At 37.0% G+C, this 26913-nt stretch overlaps 1 long non-coding RNA gene across 4 annotated transcripts in view; it reads right to left on the bottom strand.

Annotated features, from left to right (window-relative positions):
* Positions 1-26538, bottom strand: part of LOC110477204 (uncharacterized) — a 103439-nt gene extending 76901 nt beyond the window's left edge. For 2 of the 4 annotated variants that reach the window (XR_002466545.2, XR_013340102.1), the window contains exons 1-3: positions 26385-26538; positions 23792-23895; positions 23024-23100 (exon numbers count right to left, since the gene is read on the bottom strand). This is a non-coding gene — a long non-coding RNA (uncharacterized LOC110477204). Of the gene's footprint in view, positions 1-23023; positions 23101-23791; positions 23896-25631; positions 25782-26384 lie in introns of all 4 variants that reach the window. The other 2 variants (XR_013340103.1, XR_013340101.1) reach the window with 2 other exon arrangements.
* Between the last annotated feature and the right edge of the window lie 375 nt (positions 26539-26913).

The following is a 26913-nucleotide window of genomic DNA, read 5'->3' as shown; positions in this document are numbered from 1 at the left end:
TATTTGAAGAATCAAGGTGCAGTCAAATGAACTGTTAAATAAGAGATTATCAAAGCAGTTTTGGAACTGTTATTTTTAGACATATAAATTAGGGGGCTTTATGAAGTGCTCTTGTTTTAAGAAGATTTTGAGATTATACATTTTTTGAAAATTAAAATTTGTCTGATACCAACATGTTTAGATTTCATGTTATAACACACAGTTATTCTAGCAGGACTTGAATGAAGCTGCAAAGAACAGGAAGAATATTGCTACACAATGCAACTGCTAACAATAGTTTCATCATGCCCTACAGGATGACTATATCATTAACAAAATGCTTTTTTTAAAGGCACACATTTTCAAAAAAATTTTTTTGAACTACTTTTTCCTAAAATATTTTCAGAAATCATATTTTTCTGTTTTTTTTCATGTGAAGTTTAAAACACTTTTATTTTCTCTCTAGACAGGGACAGACACCAGCAGCAAATTTCTGAGAAGTAACCATTCTGTCCTTCACTGAATTCTGGCTGCAAATGCCATCAGAATTACTTTAGGCTCTCTCAGTAACCACATTACAAAATGTACTTGGAGCTTCAGAGTCAGTGTTAGACCATAAATATCATCTTTGAATATGATAAAGAAAAATATCTTATTTGAATATCATCTTCTGTGCCAAAGGGGATAAAGATCCATAAGCAGGTGGTATGTAAAAAGTTTGAAAGTGAAATTAGAATAATCAGAGACAGTACTGACAGCTTTCTTTCACAACAGTTAAGTGCTGTGTCTAGTAAGGGAAGATTCCACTGCTTTTTTGCACTTTAGGAATTTATGTTACGCTATCATAAATAGTATCCATTTTATTAAATTAGCTCTTCATCTTTTTTCTGGAGCAGTGACTGCAAAATCAGCCACTTTTACCATCCATGTTGAACCAGAGGTAGGATGGTATCTTGCTTTTCATCTACCTGAATAGCATTCAATTCTGTGTCCCCATATTTAAAGGTTATCACAGTCCCTTGATGAGTTGTTTGAACCAGAGGCTAAGGTCATGTATTCTGAGACCAAGTAGAATTAGAGTGTTCTGCCTGACACAGCAGAATGCACTGTTGAAGTGACTACAAAAAAATTACTAGAAATATGGAGACTAGTAAGAAAACAAAAATTTGTCTTGTTCTAAAATAAAAATGAAACCATTTAAAAATTGAGGAAAAAAATACATCATAATAGCCAACAATGCACTGATTAGAGACTCAAGATCACCTTCCAGTTTTGCCTGATGCATAGCACATGTTTTCTGTGATTTGGATTCAAAGAACTGCTGTTTTGAGCATCTCATCCTTGCTCCATCTTGACTTGCAAATTGAAATACATGATTATTCTTCAACAGTTCTGCCTTATACACTTAAAAATCCCCATATATTCTCTTCTGTTTTACTGTATGCCAGTGACAACTCTTATTTTCATTTCATTTCAGAACAAAAATTCTGTTTGTCCAGCTAGTGTTAATCAGATTTTAACACCCAATACTTGTTAAAATATCCCAAATAATATATTGCAAACAGTGAAATAAAAAAAGTCAAGCTAGTTATTATACTCCATAGAAATACTGAGACTTTCACTAAGCACTTCATATTAACATTTTGTCTGCATTTACATAAAAATTGGGTTTTCCCTTCTGTTTCCTGATAAATGATAAATGAGGCCTTTAATGTACCAGTATGTACATACCTAATGTTATCATTCCAAGGGGATTTGATTAGAGTAACAGAAATCCCTTTACACTTGTGCCAGATGTTACAATGCATCAAAGCATTCTGATGCTATAAAATATATATATTATTATGTCAGGTTCTACCATCTTTCCCTACAGCAACACCAGCTCCCTATTGATGGCTAATGAGCTCATCTAAGGGAAAGCTGAAGAGACAGTTTATCTCAGGAGGCAGACAGAACGTGCATATTTACCCATATGATGAGCTGTCTCTGTAGCAGAACTTTAATTTTTGCTCTTTCAGAAGTGTTCTACTTCCTAAAATATGGATTCTGGCCAAACTGACAACAATCACTTTGTAACCTTATGTTTGTCTTTCACACAAAGGAACACAAGTTGTCCTCTCTTATTTTTGTTGTTTGTTTTGTTATAACTAAAAATTGTTTTAAAGCCAGTGCCTGAAGATTGTGAAAAGGCATATGCTGTATTCCTCACATCTGACTGACAGCTACAGCTACTTTGAAGTTTGAGATTTTAACATATGTTACATCCAAATATTTCAAAGCAATCCTAAAGTCCTAAAAGCATATATTCTTAAATTAATTTTGGCACTCAGATATCAGGATCAATTTTAGAGTTTAAAGGACAGTCTTTTTAGATAGAATAGGGACATTTCAGAAATTTAAAAAAAATCAGAAATTCAAGAATAAAAGCTGCTTAATTTTGGGTTGGCAATAATTAAATATGTGTGAACATGGGGTAAGATTCAGAGGTCCTAAAGCGGCAATGCAGAATTGAAAAATTATTACTAGAATTATATGTTATTGCTTTCCTAAGCTTAATTGTTAACCTTGATCCACAGGATAATCTATTGCACCAGGGTAGATCATAGTTCACGAACTCTGACAAGAACATTAACACCAAGGCCTGCCCTACCCAGTGTTTGTGCAACACTTATCGTGAAGGGCCTTGAGATGAGTAAAACCAGCAGAAGTTATTGCCAAGAATGGATAACTATTTGGTGATCAGATCTTGAAAATTAAAAAAAGGCTAGAGACCTCCCAAGAGTTTGTGTTTGTACTGGAGTAGTTCCAGTTACAGATGAGGACTCTGTTGTGCAGGGGTAAACTGTTATTACATAATTCTTATCACTTACAAATGTAATTGAATGCATATATGCATTACGTGTATGTGCCTATGTATGTGTGCAGTAGGAATATAATTCATATTACATATAAATAGGAAAAGTTAGAGTTCATAAACCTGAGTGTAATCCAACTACAAGTCTTCCTGTTTTCTACTGCATGAAACAGTCAGTCCCTATACCATCTTTGGTTTTAGTCATTTGGAAAACCTGAAGTAATATGGGACCCAACATCCAGGCACTATCTGGAATATCCCTCAGGATAAGAGACAAAAATTTACACAATACAATTTTGATATCCTATGTTTCCCTACTCTGCAATAAATGAGTTAAATTTGCAATACTGACTTCATTTGAAAAAGGACCATACCAAAAGTTAGTATGCAGAACACTGTTATACTTTTTAAATATTTCAAAGGAGGTAAAAAAGGAAAACAAATTCTATTCTTACAGCGCTTTAATGATAACTTCCCTCCAGGCAGTAATTCCCTAGAGACAGTTCTTTTCAACCATACAGCTCTGGGCATAATCTCCCTGATAAGAGTTATTCCTCAAGGGCATCAGATCAAATGTTGGCTGGAAATTCAGAGAGCTGAGGGTCATGTCACTATTTCAGATTAGGAAAAAAGAAGTCTTTTATCTTTTCAATGGATTAACAGGTTTTTCTGGCTTATATTAAACTTTTCTGCATGTTTGCTGCTCCCACTTGAAGCAAAAGTTGCTTCCCTGCAGTTGCCTTATGACTGTTAACTACTCTTTACTTTGAAGTTGTATTTTAAGCCCCTACTTGACTAAACCAAGAGATTTCTCTGTCAGCAATTAAAGCTGGTAGTCATTAGAGAGCTGGCCTCACATGTGGAGTGTTTTCAAACCTTCTAGGACACAGTCAATATCCCAGTCTGTTTCTTTGGCATTGAGTACAACACCAATGGGACTACTACAGCCCTCATGCACAGAATGGATCAGACATTTTTGCTTTGATAATTTACAAGCATTGCCAAGAAGTTTTATGGTTTTTGTCCTGTGACAAATCACAGAAATACAATTAATTCCTTCAGTGTAGTGGCTCCCCAGAGGCAGCTCACAAAGAACTGAATTGTTCAAGAAGGCTTTAACTTTTTTCTTACTGTACAAAAAAGCCTACTGTAGTTAAAATACATAATAGCAACTGGAAATAATAAAATGAAATCACACTCCTAGATGAAACCTCCTATGAACAAACATCATTGAGACTTAGCAAGATTCAATAAAAATAAGTTCTATATGAATGAAGGCTAACTCTCCATTTGAGTATGTAGGCTTCTGCAGGATAAATGTCATACTTGCCTAATAAGAAGTGTCCAAACCAGTGAAGAAAACAGGTGAGGAGTCCCTCAGAAGGGAATTGATTCATTTCTCCTAAGGATGTCTCACCAAAACCAGAGTTACTTTGTGGTTTGGGGCAGTGTTTTTGTCATTACTGCTGTGTACCAGGGGCTATTGATACACAGGATGGCATACAATGAATGAATCTCCATCCTAGCTGAAAAGAAGCCCTAAAACCTTATTAAAATATGACTGTATTTAAAATAATATATGCTGTACCTCCAAGGAGCACAGTCACATTACCTAGCCTGTAGAGCTAGGTCAGGATCCAATTAGATCAAGGTAGATTAAGCATTTCATATGTTGAATAAAATAGAGATTCTGAAAATATACACTAAATGCCTAATGACATTAACAATCAAATCTTGTTAACACACAGAACTGAAAGTCCTTTTAAGATAAAATGTTGGGAGAAAAGGGTTAAAACCTAAAGATTTAGTGAGGAGGGAATAGTTCTTACTCAAGCTCAGAGTGACCTTGCAGCAGGGAGTGCTGAGAATGTTGGTGTGGGAAAACTCCATTGATTATGTGTAGTATTGTTCATCCTCTGCCTGTTTTGAGTAGAATTCCTGTGTAGAGGAACTCTTACAGACAGCTTTGAGCCTTCTGCTGGGGGAGAGAGAAGTCATAAAAGCTGAGTCTTGTGATAAACTGCACATGGTAAAGCCCTTTGACTTACTGGGATAGGCAGTGCCCCGCCTGCTGCTGCCCACTGGGATAGTCTAAGCCTAACAGAGCCAGTGTCCCCGTGTGTGTCTTTTCTCTAGGATGAGCCAAGCCCAACAGTGTCCCTTTGTGTCCTTGCCACCTGGCGTTGTTAGGGAGGTAATGAAATAAACTCTTTACATTTCAACTGTTCTTTGGAGGTTGCCTTGGTTACCTTTATGTGTTGATTCTACCACTACAGTTTTGTAACATTTGATAGCCCAGAGGTAGCACTGTAGTAGCAAGTGTTATCATTGAGGTCAATTGCTTACATACATAGGAAGTGCAAATTCACTCTAAGAGGATTAAAAAGGCATCAACAGCTTCACAGGAGCATAAATGTTTAGAAGTTTGCCCTGTTCCTTGAAGAAAATTACTTCTCAATTGTCTCTTTTATAGTATTCTAATATCTCTACATAAAATTACTTGTTATTTGTGATTTGCCTTTAATATGAAGAAGACTTGCAATGTAGTAAACTCTAGAATGCAAAATTTCAATATTTCAATGCTAAAGAGGTTGACAACAAAATGAATTATTTACATATCTCTGTGTCACAGTTTAGAGCATCCTATTGTCATCAGCATACAGTTATTTGTACAGCACAAGCATGTAGCTGTGACCTCTTGATTATGCCAAGTTGTTGTGAAACACAGCCTTAGCCCCTGAAGATGGAAGAGAGTGCACTCCCAGAAGTGTTGCTGATAATATCAAATTGAGAGGGAGCAGGAGGGCATGCTGGAGGGCAGGGCTACCATTCAGAGCAGCCTGGAGAAGTGGGATGACAGGAACCTCATGAAGCTCAATCAAGGCAAAATATTGTATCTGGAATATAATAGTCTTATGCAACAGTACAGGCTGTGGGATGTCTTGGCTGAAATGACCTGGAGATCCTGGAAACAAAAACTAAACACGAGAGAGGACTGTGCCCTCACAGCCACTAAGTCACTTGTATCCTGGCCTCTGAGAGCAAGTCATGGAAGTCATTATTCCCTTCTCTGTGGCATTTATGAGAACAGTTCTCCAAAGATTTTCACACAGTGCATCAAGTCCAAGAGTAATGCACTTGTGACAGGTGAGGAGAGCCTGAGGGAACTGTGTTTATTCATTCTTAAAAATAGGAAGGCTCAAGGGAAATCATATCTCTATCTACAGCTTCCTAGTGGGAAGGTATAGGGAGGATGAAGCCAAACTCTTCTCAGAGATACATTTCAGAAGGAGGAGAGGCAACAGACATGACATGTGATAGGAAATTCCAATTAGAATAAAGGAAACAGCCTTTGCTTTGTTGTTTGCTGAGGTATTTTACCATAGGCATTATCAAAGATGTCTGGACTAAGTGACCTCTGGAGACCTCAATGAATCTATCACTAATAACTAATGTCCAAACACTACTAAAGACATAGTTTTCACTTCAACAGTTTGAGGCTTCAGACAAAACCACAACCTGACTCTGACATCTGCTGAACATAAATATAGTGCACACTAGAAACTCTTTGCTTCTAAGAACTGCAACATTGGCCCACTAAAGTCAAAGCCCATAAAGGCATGACTACAACATACATCAGATTTCCAAACTCCCAAAACACAGAGGAATTGACTAACCTATTATTTGGCTTTAGATGTCCCATAATCAAAATAGTTAGAATTGAAGAAAAATTCTGTTACCACATCAAATAGTTAAATGCATTAGAAACCTGTTTCAAATTATTTCTGTTTTAGATTCAACTGTAATATCTTTTTGAATATTGTAACCTTCTAAAATATAGAAATCTGTGAACTGTAAAATACTATTATTTCATTTTAACAATATTCCACTTTCACCTTGATTGCATGGAAATGTGCATTGATAATGATTCCACTTTAGGTACCTTTAATTGGTAAAAACCAGTATCTGTCCCTTTGGATGAAAAGAAAAATATTGAAGTAGCTCATACTTCTGTCTTCCTTTAAAACAACACATAAGCATATACAAAGGGAGAAAGAGAAAGCAGAAACATAAAAGATGCAACATTCTCTCTTCTGCATATTGTCATCATCTCCACACTGCTGGAGAAACTTAGATCCATCACAACTTTTCCATGCTTGGTACGCCTTATCACTGCCAGACAAAGGAAGTTCATCTATGCCATACTGACTGCAATTGCAAACAGTGCTAGAATCACCTAGACCAGAGCTCTCCATAAGCACCTTCTACCTTCTTTTTTGTCTGTCCAAATACCCAGGTTATGAACCTCTGTACTAATTCTCATTACAAAAAAATCTCAATGATTAAGCCCATGACCTTGTCTAAAACAATCTGATTACCTACAGCCTACCTCTAGATACCTGAAACTAATGAGGTAGCAACTCCTCTCTTGTTATGCAGTTTCCCTGCCTTGCTGTCCCTGGTCATAGCTAATACCTTATCTACTCAGCCTTCTGATGGGGTTTAGTGTCTCAGAGGGTCTATAGTTACACTCCACAGTTAGATATTTCTTCTGATGAGGAACTTTTTAGCCCCTGCCTTAAAGGCATTCATTCAGTAAGTTTTCCAGAATTTCAACTCTTTGAAGACAAGCTGCCAGTGGAAGGAAAGCTACCTGTTGAGATTTTTTATGGGATTTGACAATATTGCTCCAAAGTTCCTCACCTGAGAATTGGCTTCTGTCATTAGTCAATGAGAAAAAGTTTCAAGGTCTCCATGTTTTTGCACAAATAGGGTTCATGAAACAGATATTACTCAAAGCAGCAATAGTGCCACTGATCTCAGCTTAACCAAGCCCTGCACATGCCAGCTAAGCACAGCACCAGTTAGCACTAGAAAATCCCTTGAACTAGTGTATGACTTTGAGCCACTGTGATTTGGGTGCACAGGCTGGATGCTCAAAAATGGCTTGTCATTGTCGAACTTTGTATGTTTGTGCAGACACAGACAGTTCCACCATGGCCTCCTGCTGGCTGATCCCTGAAGCAGTAAAGGGCAGCCATTTCATTCCTTTTCTTGACTGGAAAGGATTAGGAAATTGTGACACTCAGGTTCCTCCTCCAGCCTTCTTTCTACATTAATACTGATCTGAACAGGGCAGGTAGAGAGAATTTTCACATTCTGGGTCAGTTACAGGCAAAATACCAAAGCAACACTTTATCAAATCCTAAAACAAACCCTAGAATATGGTAGATCCTCTCTGCACTTCGGAGACCAGTATCACAAAATATTCTTATGTAATGCCTCACAATATTTGCTCTAAGAAAATGAATGCACTGATTGTAATAGGTATGGAGTACAACAATATGTCCTTGGCTTTCAAAGTAATTTCTGATGACTTCTGTTAAAACAGTTTATATTCTATCTAATATTTTCATTTCATTTTACTAGCCAAGAAATTAAACTGCCTTCTCCAGAAATATCAGTATGATTTAAAGGAAGTTACCTGGGTAAATAAACCCAGATGGCTATTATTAATTTGAAAATTTGCCTTTGCTGATGTAGGCTTTACATTAAAAAAAATCAGTAAAAAATTGAAAAAAATATTTTGGAACTTAATTAAACAATTGCAGATTTTAAAAACAAACACATAAACAAAAGTGCAGTACATCCATAATTTCATTTCTAAGAGGGATATACAGCAGTACAACGTTTCTGAGGGGGTATAATGCAAAATCAAAGAATGCAGGAGCTCTGGTTTTAGGAGGGAAAATAGCATTCCTCTTTTAAATAGTTCTGTCTCTTTGGTTGTCAACAGCACTGATTTAAGGTGTCCTCTGAAAAATCTTTTAATATCTACTCATTTATTGAAGTATGACCTTTTCACATTTAATAACCTGGAAACTGCATTTTTATCCATAGATTATAAATTATCAGATACCAGTCAAATTCCCCATGCCAGGCACAATGTATAAATGAAAGCTGTTTCAATTACCTAATTTTATATTGGGGTCATTATTACTTCATCCTTTAAAATATCTAACAGATTGTAGCCAAAATCTATTTGATGAGAAAATGTTGATAAATCTCCACTGCATTATCAGAATTGAATTTTCAGTCTTGCTAAGGATGCAAGTATGGAGGTTTTTTTACCCAGTTTGTGTCCGTTTTAAAAAATGAAGCAAAGCATCCAGTAAGAACTGCTGAAAGAAAAAGAAATGTAGAACAGAGTCACACTTCATGATTTACACACCCTATTCAGCACAGGTATGGCAAAGGTCCCAGAACACTGTGTGCACTTCTCAAGGCCAAAATAAGAGCTACCCATTATAAGGCGAGGAAATAAATTTTTCCTCATGTGATCATTTACACATTCTTGAAGGTCAGATGATGGAAATAGCATTAAGATGAATATAAAATACAAAATACTTTTAATTGTGATCGGTGTCTGCCTGATCATATTGCTGACCACTATAACTCTGCTTTTTACTCTCATTCCAGCTTTAACAACATGGAGTTTATCAGGATATTTTTTACTTTTACTTTTAACTATAAAGCATATTTTTACAGGAGGCCTTTTGCAGGAGATGCTATTTCTCTAACAGAACTATTGTTTGAATCTGAATCTATGAGGATGCTCACTGATATTTTGACTATCTCCTGTCCTGTCCTGTCCATGAGGCATTCAAATTGCCTCATTTATTAATATGATAGCATATGGTAAGAAAAGCTTAAGAATTCTGATTCTTTTTGAACAAGCATATTGGAGTCTTAGACATGCATAGTGTTTACCCAGATTTTCTATTGAAATGAATGGCAAAGTGCACACTGGCTTTAAGTGGAGTAGAAACAGGCCACCACTGAGGGCTTTCATTAATTCTTCCTTCAAGCATAAAACACAGTGCACATCTGTTGAATAAGTGCCAGTCTGAGCCATTTTTTACCTTAGTGTGTATTCAAGAATTATCAGAAATATTAATACTCTGTGAATTTGAAGCCAAAATCCTCTGAATGGCAAGTTATATTTATAAACTAAAGCCTTATTCTGGTAATGCTAACATGCCTAACTGACTTTACACATATAGGCAAAGCCTATCACTGAGGGTATTTGTAGGATTGTTTTTAATCTCAGGCCTTGATGTTTTCTTGAGTGGTTTTTGTTGGTTTTTTTTACAAGCCAGCAGGAAGAAATAATATTTGATGTGTCCTATTTCCTTGAAAAATTGAATTTGTCCCCACCATGGATTTGCCTTATTGTATCCAATTGCTACAATTATTCTTTGAAAACAGCAGGACTGAAAAGAGTACCTAGAAGAGAATGAAAAAGAAATAAATACTGAAAGGCTCATATTGTGCTAAGGCACAATATAAAACTCCCTACATGGACAACAAATGGTGCCGTGTTTGTCCAGTAGATACAAATATCATTAGATTATGCGGTCAATATTTTTATGTAGTATGTGTCATAATAAAAAAGAAAAACCCAATTTTGGAAATTCCTTAGGAAAAAGAGGTTAAAAAGTGATGGGCAGTAATTTTTTTTTAATTTATTTTTTTACTATATAAAAATTAGCTAACAAGTGTACAAATTGCCTCTTCAAAGCACATCTGTGGAAGGGCCACTGGCCTAGCCCATTTTCACTTGGAGAGTTCAACACATATTATTATCCTTATATTCAACAGTCATGTTAGAATACCTTTTTAATGTCATTTGGCAAACAATATTGCTGAAACTGACAAATATAGGACTAGTAAAGAAAATACTTTATATGACTATTTATCTTAATTTCTGTACATGTGAACAGAGATTTCCTTTTGAGAAACCAGAAGTTTTGGTAATTATACATATTCTATAAAAAAGTGTAAAAATGTATCATTGTTGATTCAGAAAATACAGCTGAGGGATTTCAATATGTAAGAAGACTAATCAAATTAATCAAAATTCTTTTGAAGATCCCAAGCTTTCAAACACCAGTATTGCTGAATAATTGATTTCAAGATGTTGCATGAGAAAAAATACATTTTCCTTTTCAAAATTTTTAATGCATTTGTTCATTTCTTGTAAAATATTAGTGAAATCTATACATATGGCTAAAACACATTATTCAACTTTTTTTAATAACTGAACTTCTGAAACTGAACCACACTGAATGTTTTCTCAGCGAGGCTCCTTGGAAAAACAGAACTTTCCCTTAGGCTTTGAAAAACAAATTTCCTAGACTTAGAAACAGCCTCTCGTGCATTGTGGCATACAAATAAACACAAGACATACAGCATTGAAAAACAATATTTTGGAGACGGTGTATTTTTCAGTACTATAAAATATAATGTGGTACCAGAGATGCTAACTACTAACCAGATATAGCAATGCTTCCTAAAATTCCTATTCAAATTCCCTGTTATTTATAGTTTCCCTTTGTTCTGTGCAGTGGTTTAATAGCTACATCACAGTATTTGTTCAGAAGGTGAAAAAAAACCCACTTTTATATAATCCAAAGGAGGAACAGAAAAGTTTTAGTATTCTCAGTCTCTGCAAAATTCACCTTCTGCTTTTGTGGCTATTTTAATGTGAGTGTACAATAATGATGACAGTGGGTCTAGTTAGCAACTATGAAATTGTGAGTTCTCAAACATCCCCAGAAGAATTTAAACCTACAAAAGGACCTATTTTTGCTGTGACTGATTGTTTTACATGTTCTATTTCATCCAGCTCCAATGCACGCCCAAGGTAGATTCCAGTCTTCTAAAAAAGCGTATATTTGGGATGGCTATCAGTGACATTTATGAAGAGAGTAAAGAAAATAAGTGCTCCATATACCTTCAGGTAAACAGTTTTAAAAGTCTTGTCTCTATTCCATGAATGTAACATAGTCTGGTTTTCTGTGCCTGTGCTATCTAGACAAGAAAATTTTAATACTGAGGTTGTATCCAACTCTTTTATAAGGGAACCTATAAACATAATAGAAGCATTTGCAGCAGGAGTTGTTATCTTGGAAATTATAATACTATTTTCTCCTTAACAGTGTTAAAATCCTTAGAGATTTTAAGATAAAGGAAAATGTATTTCTGGCATTCCTTTTTAAATGCTGTCAGTCTAGCTGAAAACTTTACGCCATTTTTTAAAAGAATCCAAAGGTCAAAATGTCACTAAATGTTCTGGTTTTTCTTTAATGTTTAGGGCCTTCAGAAAAAAAATCAAAGCTTTTATTGTGTAATTTGGTGAATCAGTATGAGGCATTAGACACAGAAAACTGAGGAAAATTATATTGATCCATGAGAGCAAATCTGCATGAAGTTTGCTACTCTGAATGGAAAAAGGCTTGCTAGCTGTATGCAGTGAATACAGTTAAAGAAATAAATTATAAAAGCAGAAACTTGGAAGAAAATGTTGGAGAATTTGTGGTTGCAGATATGCTCTTAAAACAACCTACAGAAGCAGGCACTTGAACAGAGTCTTTTAAAAAAAAGTGGAAATTACAAAACTGAATCTGTATTATTGCCTCTTTCAGTAGGATAATTTTGGCTAGATAAAATAATTACAGCACTGCCAGCACATCCAGAAACTCTGAAAATTATACAGGGTCAAAGCCCCATGGCAGTTAAGGCCAAGCTGCCTTCCACTCACCCTGTAGCAAGCACCTCACTTGGAGTTGGGAACCCTTTCCTCCCAGACTCCTGCTAGGATCTGGCCTCCCTTCTGCTCCCAGGTCCCAGTGCAGGCCAGCAGCTAGGCCAGCATTCAGCTGAGAGTTTACACTCAAGGTGATCCACTGATAACACAGTGGCTGCCTTGCCACAAAAGGCTTCTCCCACCACCTCTTCTTGTGGGTTTTTTCAGCTGTGCAACTCAATGTGGCACCAGTATTTTGATCCCTTCTGGAAGACACCTTACTCTTCCCACCCATGAACCGTGGTCTCTGCATTCATCTCCGCTTACACAGTATGGGCAGAGATTTCTCAAAAAAAGTCCAGTAAAAATGTTGCATCCAACTCCTACAGAGAGGAGAGCACCCTAGATTCATAGTTGTCTGTGATGAAAAAAGAATGGCAAAAGCCAAATGAGTCCCAAAAATAAAAAGCTGAAAAAAACTACACACTCAACATGGGGAAAAAAAACTCTTAGGGGTTTTCAAGGGTTTTGGTTTTGCTTTTCACTTTTTTTAATTGCTACAGGCTGCACTTCAAAGCAGAAATTCAGAAGGACACAGAATTACTGAGCTTAGAAGCAACCTTTGGAGATCACCTTGTTCAATTCCATGATCATCTAGAACAAGCTGCTCTCCAGGAATGTTGGTTCCAGAGCCTCTCTGGGTGCTCTGTTCAAGTATTAATTAGCTTTACAGTAAAAATGTTTTTTTCTTCTGTTTGAGAGGGATTTCTTCAACTATTTTTTCCTTTTTACCTCTTGTATTTTAACTGGATACCACTGAGGAAGCTCTGGCTCTGTTTAATTTACTTTCCTCTATCAGGTATTTATATAACTTTATAAGAGCCTCTCTGAGTTCTCTAGACTAAGCAATCCCAGCTCTCTCCTCATATGTCAGCCTCCACTCAAATGTCAGATGCTCCAATCTCTTAGTCATCAAGCCAGAAATAATGAAAACAGAAGCAGATGACATAAGAGAAACGAGAGCAGGGATCCCTACAATACTGCCACCCACATCACATAATGCAGCAGCTTTGTTTTGTTCCTCAGTGTCAGCTTTGAAGACAACAAACACAGAATGCAGCCACAGGATTAGTAGGTTTTTTGAGTGGCCTTAAGATGAATGAACCAGTCAGACAAATTCAGAAACTTCACAGCTACTAGGGCTCCTGCCCTGAACTAAAATATATCTTAGAGGAATTCATTAAATGACTGCAAACAGAATAGGAAACCAAAAATGCAAGAGTGAATGTGAGCTAAGAGTCCATGTGGAGAGTGGGACCCTATGTTTTATAGGAGAGAGGCCCAGTCAGTAAATGGCTGTTAAGAGTTGATCTTTGCAATAATTTTCTGAATGGATGGGAGAGGACTAGACCACATTTGTCAAGCCTCACAAGAGAACAATATGCAGAACACAAATATTTTGAACAAGGGTTTTAGGATGGAGAGTATGAAAGTTGAAATACTTTTCTATTTCAGAAGTGAAAGGCTGATAAGTCAGATGGGTAAATGGAACAAGAAATAAGACACTCTCAAATAATGCATCTTCATGACAAGTAGACTGTTGCTATTATCAATGGTAAGTGAGACATCAGGGAATAGAGGGGGTTTAAGGAAGACATTTAAGAGTTCTTGTTTAAATATTCTGGGTTTATGACTAGACATCTACAAGAGATCTCTGTATCACAATCAGTCCAGTTTTCAGTTTAATTTGGATTACATTGAGTAAATCCAGAGATGAGTGGTAAATATGTGCAAATATTCAATATAGACACTGGCACTAAAAACTGCAAAGCATTTCCCAGGAAATGGAAACTGTACCCTACAATCCTTAAGTAAGCATAATTTTGTTAGGAGTTTTATCTGGTTTAAGACTTCAGTGTTGATACCTTTGTTTCATATGTTTTCATAAAGCTACTTCATGTCAAATCCAGCACTGCCCTGCAATTATTTTGGAAATTTTTTACCTCTGCAAAATGGAAATAAAATGGTGATTTTGGCAAACACTTTACAAGATATAAATTACAAAAACATTCAGAAAGTGCCATGAAATCAGAACAGTAGCTTTCTACATCCATTTTGGATAAGTATAAATTACAAATGCAATCTGCTGCTGAATTGAAGCAAGAACAAGTACTTACATACAAAAACAAGCACCTTCCTGCTCATTTTTCCTGGTCTAATAGGTTATGAAAAAAAGTCAGCGCCCAAGAACCTTTCTGACTTTCAGATAAGTATCAGAGGTGACCTTATCACTCTACAACTTCCTGAAAGGTGGTTGTACTCAAGTGGAGGTTGGTCTTTTTGTCCAGGAAGTAACTGATAGAACCAGAGGACACAGTCTTAAGCTGCGCCAAGAGAAATACAGGTTGGATATCAGGAAAAAGTTTTTACAGAAAGAGTGATAAAGTTCTGGAATGGTCTGCCCAGGGAGGTGGTGGAGTCATCATCCCTGGATGTGTTTTAAAAAAGACTGGATGTGGCACTTGGTGCAATGGCTTAGTTGAGGTTTTGGGGCATGGGTTGGACTCAATGGTCTTGAAGGTCTCTTCTAACCCAGTGATTCTGTGATTACATGTGAATAGGGAGGGTCACAAACTAATGGTCAAGGCAGAGACCAAGCAGGAAGAGGATGAAGAGGGGTAGAAGAGGGAAAAGCAAATGCCTGTTTAACCAGGAAGTATTTTAAAGGTTTTTCCCACTAAACCAGATAGTATACATGTGGTGTGGGTGGCATAGCAGTGAATGGAAATGTGAGCTTTTACATTGCTGAGTAGATATATTTGCAAATATTCTAGAAAGAGGTAGGAAATCTTCAGAAATTGTAGACCATTACCTCCATAGTTCCAAAATGTCACTTATGTTCTGCGCAGTCAAGGAGTTCTTCATATATATGAAATACAGAAATGTCTAGCATGGACAAGTAGCTAAATAAAGAAATCAAAATATCTATTTACAAAAAAAATATGTTTCAAGGAAAGGCCTAAAAGATGGCTCATGAACCCAGTATGAATCTTCTCTGGACATAATGTAAGCTGCACTGACACTCCACACAAGCCAGTCCAGGATTCTTCCTGTTCAAGTGTTGCTAAGCAACATCTCTACCCAGCAGCAAGGATGTGGTATGAAGAACTGCCTGGCTTTATAATTATTTATCATCTAATCTATAAATGCTTTTCTAAAAAATCGACCAGAATTTTGCAGACTTTGGTGGTTGCTAGCTGGTTTTGTGGTTTTGCTTTAGAAAAAAACTATCAGATATAATTTGGATGCTTGGTCTGCCAGACAGCCTCCGTCTTGTACAATTTGCTTTTAAAACTGTCTTCTGTTTATCTTTTCATAGTAAAATCTTTCATTATCTTCCCTTAAAATTATGTGTTTTACAATGAATTCTTCATTTTATTCTCCTTGACTGTTCTGTAAAAGGAATGCTAGATAGCAAGCAAATATTTTCAAATTAACTTTCACTAACACAGCACTTTGTAAATTTCAGTTGATGTCACACAGAAGTTGTGAGGACTCTAAGACACATCAGCACATGAAGAATCTGTTCATCCCAAATAAACAAACTACCTTTCCAATCTCTGTAACCTATTACATGCCAACTATTTCCCAAGAGTTAAAGTATGTTTGCTTTACTGAAGTGCATAGCTTTTAAGAAAATTAAAATTCCTAAACCAATTTACATAAGGAAAATCAGATTTGCAGCCTGGGGTACTTTTACTAGATTAGTGTAGGAAGGAACAGAAGGAGATGGACTTCATCATCTCAATTCCAGGCAGTCCAGCATGCAAATTGATGCCCACACCTCGTGTTGCACGTGCTGTGAATCTGGACCATTCTATACAGGCTTACTCACATGGCAAATTGACAAGCAATGTGCTCAGAATAGATTGTCACTGTTATGTGAACACAAAGAACTGACTGTGAGGGCAGGTCATCATCAGTCAGTCCATCTCATAAGTTCACTCTCTCCCAGACATACAGCATGTACTCTATATACTTTTGTTCTGCAAGGGAGCAGCAGCTGCCAGATATATTCCTGGCATTAGGGCACTGAACAGAGCTTTTCTCCTTGTTCTTATCACATGGCTTATGTCTACTTGCTGTGCCTGTGCTGCAGTTTTACATGCAATAGGTTCCTGCAGGGACAAAAGACACTTTCCTGTCTTTTTTTCTGGAGATCCTCTGGGTGTATAACTGCTTCAAATACATATTTATGTGTGCATAAACATTTATATAGATTATTATCAATCTCTCAGCCTTTTTCCTGAGATAATATTTTGCATTTAAAGAAATATTTTTATTTCTTGCTTTTGGATACTTACAGCTATCATCCATAAGGGGACCACATATCATGAAACCAGAACTACTGTATTTTTTTACCTGAGATTAAAAACACCATAATATAAATTATACCATTCTATAGCTTCTGCTTGGAGCTATTCTATTGGACTATGAGAATGTCCTTCTATAGGTAAACCTTGCTCTTCATAATCCAAGGATGTGTGATGTGCAGGCTGCCACTCAGTTGGATCCATATGTGTCCATTCTACAAGCCAAATGTATCTCTTGTTTATCCTTGTCTCATCTTGATAGAAGCAAATTCAGGTATGCCAGGTATCTCAACATTGTGTGACAATCAATATCTTGGAATTTCAAGACCATCAAGTTTCAATAAATAGGTAGAGCAGGGTTTGGTCTACCACTGTTCAAGATTTAGGATCTTCCAGATGCAGCAGCTCTAAGTTGTCAGGTTCTCTGTTGTTCCCAGCAGTAGTCAGTGCTACCCAGAACACTCTACATGTTCTGCAGCTCTGGGGCTTGAAAGTACCCTTTTCTCTATAGTATCTGTGTCCTGGTAGACAATATTGTACCAGCCCCTTCTCTCAACACAATCCCCATAAGAGCAACTTCAGCTGGAGGCTGTTGTTCAGTGTCTCACAGCTGAGCAGCACAACTTGGCCACCCTGCCAAATCAAACTCTTCTCTTGCAACCATATTTATGGGGCTTAAAGTCTGATATGTAAAAGCACAGTCCTGAAAAAAAACAAAAAAGCCCCACACAAATTCAGCCAACTCAGAAAACACAAAGGGAAACACATTACTTCAGACCTATAGAGTATATTGCAAATTACACTGCATGACCAACAAAAGAAACAAAATGTGTAGAACAACTGGCTATTTTATTACCATATGCCTTAATGCCCTACTACACTATAAAATATGTGAAATAACTGAACCATATATTGTAGGTCTGTGTGTATATGAAAACAATATACTGGTAACATTTCTGTAATAATACAAGCATGGTGACAGACTACTCTGTCAGCAGTAAACCTTAATGCCTAATGCCTTTAACATCTCACCACTTACTGATCTCAAACTGAGTCTTGTTCCTGAGAAATCAAATTCTCGTTCCTGGGGGTTTATATGTAGCTGTAATCATTGATCCATGCTGTAAGGGTTTAAGGTTTGTGGAATTCTGTACTCTGCATACCAGTACACATTTTATATGCAGAGATTTCTTTGTTGTGCAAAGCATTCAAAGTTAATGGATGTATTGGTTCAATGTCTACAAATGATATGTCAAATAAAAAATTGGCTATACAAAAGAGTTTTTCTACTGTCCTGGTTACAGAGAAAAGGATAGAGTTTAATACTCTGTGTGTGACCGAGTTTTTTCTTCTATACCAAGCCCATCATCACAGGGGCTGTGGGTTTCAGCAGGAGGAGACAGGGTGCCAGATAATGATCATGCCTCGCTCTCTCCAGTGAAGGCACTGTCACCATCAACCCCTGCAGACTCGGCTCTTCTGCCACCCACACGTTGGCACCTCACTTTTTCTCCTGTGTGACTACAGACCTTCGGTGCTGAAAGGGACAGCGGTGCCACTCCCAGGCCTGGTGCTGAAGGGACAGTCTGAGACACGGCCATACCCCGAAAGGCTGGGGTGGCACGGAGTCAGCACTGGAGCAGGAACATTTCAGAGATAGAAGCTGCAGTTCAAGCAACTGTCTGCGTCTGAGCTGAAAGTGGCTGCACAATACCTGCTCAGACCACCTCACTTAGAGGGATTCCTTTGTCCTTGTTTTTCATTGTTTTTATGGTGGGAAGGGGGAAACATTAGTTGTGGGAGCTCTTTTATCACATTGCCTTTGTTTCACAAATACCGTACGGGCAATGAAAGGAAACAGTCACCATCTTGCCTTTTTTCCCCAAATACCACATGGCACAGGGCATGGGAATCCATTCATCCAGGTTGCTGTATCGCCTTTGTCTGGGGAAACAACACGGATGCATCCTCCAGGGAGCGTCCATCATCTTGGTTTTGTTCTCAGTGGAGAATACCTTTTTCTGGATAAAACACCTTGGCTTTTGTATACTTTTGCCATTAATGTTGCTGTTGTTACTGTGTGTGTCTTTTTCCATTGCTTTGTGCTTTCAGTAAATTGTTACTTCAAGCCCTGTTATTGCCTTTTTTAAAAATTTGTCCCTCACTTACTGAAAGGTGTCAGGGAAAGGGAAGTGTCTTATTTGGAGTTTAATTCTCTGCTGATCTTAACACCAGCACATCTGCAGAATTAAACTCTGATTCAAGACATCCATGATTCAGTAGAAATTCCATTAGCTAGGGAAAGAAATCTACTACCAGCGTGCTAAATTTCACATTATCATTTGTGTTGAATAATGCCAAGCTTCTTAGAGATAAACAAAAATCCTTTCTCCCAAGGGTGGACCAAGAGATATTCAAATTCTGATGGAGATACCACTTCAGATACCATCAATATAAGCCAGTTTCCCAAGGGGGAAGAGCCTTGTTCAATGTTCATTTTGAAAAGGCTCTACTCCAGATAGCACTTTGACACACTCCCAGCTGCTCTCCATAAACCTCCTGTTGCCTTGTTCGTACAACTGGTCCAAGTGCCCTCAATCACAAATTAAATTTACAGGTTTGCCTGCCATTTCCTCGCAGCCTAGGTCTTTGCACTTGGGTGTGTTACACTGCACATGTGGTGTGAAGGTTTCTCAGATTATGTGATGGAACTCTGTAGTCCAGATTGAAGCTGCTCCCATCAGGATGATGGGATAAGTACAGTCACTTTCATACATACAGTCACAGAACCACAAACAACTGACCTTTTACAGCCCATAGAGCAAGTTCCTGTGCTGCAAACTGGCAGGAGTAACTGAATGTCACTGACTGCTGAGAAGCCAGGAAAAGCTTTTTATCATGACACATGATGGAGAATGTGAGATTGTCTTCTCACTCTCTCTAGCCCACTCTCATTCTAGTTGTGAAGGAAAGGGAACCCTTGAGAAAGGATTTTCTTAGAGATGGGAGACACTATTTTTGGTTTTGCAGCTTTGAGGACTGTCTCGAGTAGCATCAATTACAGAAAACTCAGCAACAAACTGAAAACCACTAATGGAACACTGCAGTTGATCTTCACTATTAGTAGCCAAGAATCATGCATAATGTACCAGTTATTGTCAATTGCACAGCTATACGATTATTTAAATAAATACGTTTTGCAGATAGTTAAAATGCATGGCAGGACAGTATAATAAACTGAATATTTATTAACACCCTCTCTAAACTGAATATGTTATGAGGCATTGCAGATTTTTTTTAAATGTATCAAAACAATTCAGAGCTCTATTATATCCATTCTATTTTAAGAATATATTATATAACACACCATTTTTAATGGATGAAATAGAGAATCTTTAGAGTAATATATACCCCAGAAGAAGTACGATGGAAAAAAAAATCAGAGGAAAAATGGGTTTTCTCCTTTTTCTTTCTCTTTCAGTTTACAATCTCTGCTTTTACCAGTGCTGCAGCTGGTCAGCTTAATTATTTTCTCTTCTGTAGGTAGTCAGTCTGTCAGTTCCCATTCTTGTTTAAAAGGTCATTGCAGCAAAGGAGGGTGGAGGGAAAGGAAGAAAATTGAATAGGGCAAACCCAAAATCTGACAGAACTCTCAAAGGCAATAATGAATTTGCATGTTAGATTCTTATTTCTATTGGCAAAGACCCCATCAGTGTCAAGAAATATAAATCAAGGTAATTTTCCCTTATTTTGACTTGCTGTAATAATATCACCATATATAAATGAGTGGCAGAAGCTAATTTTTTTGTCAAACCCTGTACTAATGAGGAATGGATTGAGGTGTCAATGAGTGAGTCAAATTATGGAATTAATTAGATTTCACCCTTTATGTGGCATCAAATTTTAACTGATTTAATAATTCTTTTCAAATTCTTGTCTTGCTTTGCAACCAAACAGATTTGTTGGACATTAGGCTTCTATTTCATGAGAAGACCCTTACATCATTAATAACAGTATATCCAAATAAGAGCATGGTCTCTTGGTTGAAACCTCACTATGGGGGAATAAATTGTCTCATCAAAACACAAAAAGCAAAGTTGTTTCAAATAGAACATTGACCATAATCATTGATATTTGAGCACTTCAGGTTATTTTCAAGCACCCTTTCAAGAACTTAATTCCCATTGTAACTCAAAAGAGACCAAGCCTTGGATGGGTCACAGATTATTGAACCCTTCTATTACATACTCAGGAGTTTCTATTAAGAGAAAGTAAAAACAATCCATCTTTTCAATATAATGCATGAGTTGGATGGAAATGTAATATTGGCAACATGTTTGAGTGGTTTTAACATGATGATTAGTGAACTGCTGTGCATAAACATTTTACTCTACTATATTCATTCAGAACCTTATTCCTTTAAATGAACAAGATTATTTGCAGTGAAGACACTTGCAAAATTAACACAGACCTAACCATTGTAGCAGTAACTACAGAGAAATAAAGCAAAAAAGGGGACAGAAGACTTCTCAATAAGAAATAAGCAACTGAAGTATTAGTCAAGAATAACTAAATGGACAAAGGCTCAGTGTAATCTTTAGAAAGGAGAAGAATGGAAAAAAAACTGTAGCATAATAGCCCAAAATAAATAAATTAAACAGGAAAAACAGGCAATGAACTTCTTATTTAAAAAAGAAAAAAAGAAAAAAAGAGAAAAAAAGGCAAAATAATACAATTTATCACAAAGCATATTTTTCACAAATAATGCAACAATTTCTGAATACATTAGAACAAGGCAGCTGCTCTTTGGACCTTCACACTCTGAATCAAAGAATGTAGCAATTTTCATTGAGTCAGTGCTGGTTCAGGCTGGGATATAATTAATTTTATCCACAGTAGCTGGTATACAGCTACATTTTGGATCTGTGCTGAAAGTAGTGTTGATAGGACAGAGATATTTAGCTATTCCTGAGCAGTGCTTACATACTCAGGAATAAGTCCTTCTCACACCACCCCATCAATGAGTAGGTCCGGGGTATCCAAGAAATTGAAGGGAATCCAAATGGAGCAACTGACCACAACTGACCAAAGGGATATTCCAAACAATATGGTGTCATATCCAGCATATAAAACTCGGAAGAGAAGAAGGAGGAAGAGGTGTTCAGAGTTCTAGATTTTGTCTTCCCAACTACTACATATGATGAAACACTGCTTTCCTGGGGATGGCTGAACACCTGGCTGCCCATGGAAAGCAGTAAATTCCTCAGTTTTTATGCTTGTATGTGTGGCTTTTGCTTTACCTTTTAAATTGTCTTTATCTCAACCCATGAGTTTGCTCATTTTTGTACTTCTTATTCACTCTCCCATCCCACCAGGGGGGAACTGAGCAAACATTTATACTGGGTTCATTTGTGACTGCAGTTAAACCATGACAGTCAGCTTTAAAAAACAGAATTTTCTCTTTAATATGGAAAAGCAGCAGTAAGCATGCCACTTTATATCAGTTCAAGATTGCTTTCTAAATGCTGCCAGATACTGTAGTTTTGCTGCCAAGATACATTTAAATAAGTAAAATAACTATGATATTGTACAACTTTACAATAACCTCTTGGTCCTTCTAGCATATTAGCCCTTTTGCTGAAAACCTGAGTGATTTAGATTCACTCATATTTGAAAAAAAAACTGTGAGCATTGAATATTCTCATCCTTTAAATTGATTTTTATTGGTGATCCCCAAGACACAGCCAAGCTAACATCACTTTAGAATGACCCAAGCTTTTTAAGCTTCAAAGGGCTTAATGAGTAGAATCAAAGTGTTTACTAAAATACTATCCACTGGGATTTGAGAGCACATTTTCTTTCTAAAACACAGAGCCAACTCATGCTAGCATAAATGAATGCAGTTACTCTAGTTAAAACTGTTACCTTAAACTTAAGTTAACCTTACTTTATGGCAGCTGAGGGCTGCCATAATTCAGACTTTAGAAAATACGCTTCCAAATATAATACCATAATATCATAATAACTTCATATTTCTTTCTCTGACATTCTGTTAATTTTCATAGTCAAGCTTCCTTTGTGATTAAAAATAGTCAAAGGAAAGGATTGTCACTGAAGACTCAGAGAAGCAGAAAATTGAGCCAGAAATGTCACATGGAGGCAGTACAGGAAGACAGGCTTCCATCAAAGCTACAAGCAACTCCTTTCTGCTTAAATGAACAACCTTACCTTTATATTAGTCTTTTAATGCTTGGCACAACAGTAGATCATCTGGCATATCATCATTAATCTAAAAGTTGTGTCCTCTTAAAGAAGGAAATTATGTATTGTCAGAAAACACAATAAGAGAAAAAATGTAATAGCAAATCATATATGATCAATAACTGTATTGTTTAGGCTAACTCATGCACTCCCACTGATACATGCTTGCCTAAACAGAAGGCAATGTACCAAAGACAGTACAATACGATTATCAGTGAAGTTTAGGCAGAATTGCCAGTCTTTTATTGTCTCTTTTAAGAGGTAATTAGATACCAGGTATAGAACTATAACATGAGCAAATAATCATTCTTCCTTCTAACACAGATATCCTAACATTGTTGGTCATCCCCAGGCAAGTATGAAACACTGAAAGACCAGCTGCAAAATAAATTGCTCTTGGAAGATGGATGCTTTCAGAGTTTATTAACTTTATTTCTCAGGTACTATGTGAGCCTAATTTCTGCAAATTTATTATTTTTAAAAGTGAGACGAAAATGGTTAGCACTATCAAATTCAGTACTTTGGATGGTCTGGATATTCATGTCACAATGCAACAATGTTGACAGTAAATCTGCCAAAGTACCCTAATCAACCATTTCCAGAAACCTGTTGACATAATTTCTAAACTGAAGTATTTAGTACAGTTTTGTGATTACATGAAATTGAGAGATTGGATATTATCTAGTTTGGTTTGTGTGAAGAAATAAAGGACATTAATCATTTAGTGTCACTTACTGTTGTAGTTTCAGCCAGGACCTTGGTGTCATTCAGTACCACCGCATGTCGTTGCCAGCGACATGGGAAAGGGACTCTGGTTTCTGATAAGAAGAGCCTGGCTTCTGGTAGAAAAAACCAAATGTCAGGATTGTCCACCACTGTTCACTATTTTGAAGTCCTTAGTGAGCATTTCTCATGTAAATCACTTTCTCTTTTGTATACTTTTGTTATTAGTATTGTTGTCTATTTTCTTGTCTCATTGCTGTTTCCAGTAAATTGTTCTTTTCTCAATCCCTGATCTTTGCTTTTTGTGTCTCCAATTCTCCTTTCTGGCCACTCTCAGAGAGTGGGGGGAGGAGCAGAATGGAGGTGGAGAAAGGGGAGCAAGTAAGCAGAAGTGTGGTTTAGAGTCTTGGTGGGAGAGCTAAATTGAAGCAGCAACTTGTGAAATTTCACCTAGGTACCCTGAGCTTTTTTATCTACTTAAGTAAAAGAAGGTCTCAGACCAAACTGAGCCTCAAAAATAAAGAATGAAGAAAGGCCACTGTCCCCATCAACAGAAGTTGCAGCCTTAGGGATAAGAGAAGAAACAGCCCATGTAGAGAAAGCAAAGGCAGTGGAGATCAACATTCCATATGCTAATATTGTAATTGGACCAATTTCCCATGAGGGCTGGGAAACTTAAACTGTAAGGGTATAGTTGCCCAGGGATCTCTCTTCAGAGTCATATGGCTCAAGCTGTTCCTACCATTATATCACCCAAATAGATTATCTTATTATACTTAAAGACGGAGATATTGCTACAGGATACTTAGGATAGAGAAGCATCATTAAGCGTTTCCTTCTTTTAAAGATGAGCAGGCCTAGTGGAATAATAGTCTTGGCATATGCAAAAAACAAAAATGGCTTAAACTTAAACTGAAAAGTAATTTGGATAATACTAGTTATGTTTATTCAAACAAATTCAGTCAATTCTTCTTCCATTTTATTCCATATCTCATTTATAAGCAACATTAGAGACAGGATATAATTTGTGATGATGCCTTATAAATACCAAGGGAGCATAAAAGCTGCTTGTTTAAGTTTTTAGAGTCAGTCTGGAAGTCCTGAACAGCTAAAACCTATATACTTAAGCAGCTTAAAAGTGTTGCCACAAGTCTACAGGATAACAGAGGAAAGAACAGAAAGCAATTACACAGGAGAATATTGAGAAATAAAACTGCTAATTCTTTTTCATTTGGGTTATAGCTCTCTTCTTCTCTTGCTTTCTCCTGCTTCCTTTACTCTTTCTATCCCTTCTCCTTCCTTCCTCACTCACTAGTGATTTCATGCTCTTGTTTGCAAGCTTATTCTATTTCACCAACTACTTAGCATCCATCTGTGCCACAGCCCACTCCACTTTCAGTGGCAGTACATCTTTGCTGCCAGTGGTCTGGAGAGTCTCAATCCAGTTTTGTATTGCCAGACCATCTATTAATTTACACTGTTTATGAGTTCCTTGATTCTAGTACCACAACACCACAGTTGCTACCTTCCCTATCCCAAGACACCAATTAGCCTGATGTTTTGACCGCTAAACCAATCAAGGGAGAAAAACAAAGCTGTAGGGCTGAAGTGACAATCCCACATAGCAGTGAGAGCAGCAATACTGAACAGCAGATGCAGTGAATAAATGCTGTTCACACAAACTGAAATTCATTCTTGTGATATAGCCAGTCGATAATGAATAGCAAACAAATTGATGAGATCCAAGGTCTGTTTACAAAGTACAAATGAGAAGACTGAGACTGATCATATTAATTATTTGCAGCTAAGAGTTTCACTACATTTAGCACTGAATGATTCAAAAAGATCTTACCATAAATGCACAAATCTCTGCTGCCCCAAGCCTGTTCAACAAGTCCTGAACTACATCTTAAGCAGGGGTCTGAATCACTGATTCACCCAATATTCAGTGTTGTGTAACTCCAATTAGTTTTTGTTATGGGAGAAATATCAAAAGTTTAAACTGAAAGAAAGAAAAATTAAATCACAGGATTAAAAATTAAAGCACAGGAACCAGTTTTCAATCAATTTCTTAAGTGCTTTTAGAATTTTTTGTATAGTGCATTGAGATCTGTGGATAAAATATCCTGAGTAAGAGTGAAGTATGATTACTGGTGCCTCCTGATGGAAGAAATATCTTTCATTTGGATTTTTTAATGGTGAGTGGAATGACTTGGCTTATATTCAGACTATAAATTCTGAGCATTTCAACATAAGAGTACTAAATAAAAAAAAATATGTTAATATAGCATTCTTTCTCCAAGTCTTGATTTCCTACTACTTCCATGTTACTTTATATCCAGGAACTTCTTAAGAAAAGAGTTAGTGATCACAAGAAGAGATTCCCAAGTATAGGTGCAGTACCAATGGCTCTGCTGTCATAAAACAAAAGGGTAGTGAATTTATTGATGTACGATGTAGTTAGAGTTAGCTATGGAGGACTAAATGAAGCACACTTCCCTGTAGAGAATAGTGATTTTGGACACCAGGTACACTATTAAATAACATCTTGAGCTAGCACTAACAATTTTTTCTCCAAGCTGCACATATAATATAAAGTGCTTACCTGTATCCTTCCTAATATTCTCCCATGCTAGCCCAGGTAATGTAGACATAGAGGCAAACGTTGCATTTCTGAGCTGTTAGAAATACTTTTTGCTGATTAAGATCCAGAGATGCTTCTTATCCTCGCATGCTTATGAGTCATCCTCACGTCATATAATGTGCACATTCACCTCTCCCACCACTCTAACTCATTCTTAGTTCACTGAGGGAAAATAAGTAATACAGCTACTTGAGTTGACTCATAGAAAAGTCAAGGAAGGAAGGCATAATAAAACCCCTTCAGTTATGGGTGTGCTATGTCACTCAATTTAGCACTCAAATTACTAGTAGATGAGCTAGAAGAGATGGAACAATTTAGCCTAAAGAGCAGTGAAAGAGATCCTAAAAATTCAGAGATCCTACAAAGTTTTGTCATTGTTCCTTCACAATGCAGCTGTAGGACTCCAGGATCTAGATCAGCTCTCTCTAATGACCACTTAATGGAGTCAGTACATGCTGGAAGAAGCTGTGCAGGGAGGTGGCATCTGCTT

Source organism: Lonchura striata, chromosome 6 (genome assembly GCF_046129695.1).
Source record: "Lonchura striata isolate bLonStr1 chromosome 6, bLonStr1.mat, whole genome shotgun sequence".
NCBI classification, from domain to species: domain Eukaryota; kingdom Metazoa; phylum Chordata; class Aves; order Passeriformes; family Estrildidae; genus Lonchura; species Lonchura striata.
Note: the sequence above shows the minus strand (reverse complement) of the source record. Positions and strands in the feature narration are given on the sequence as shown.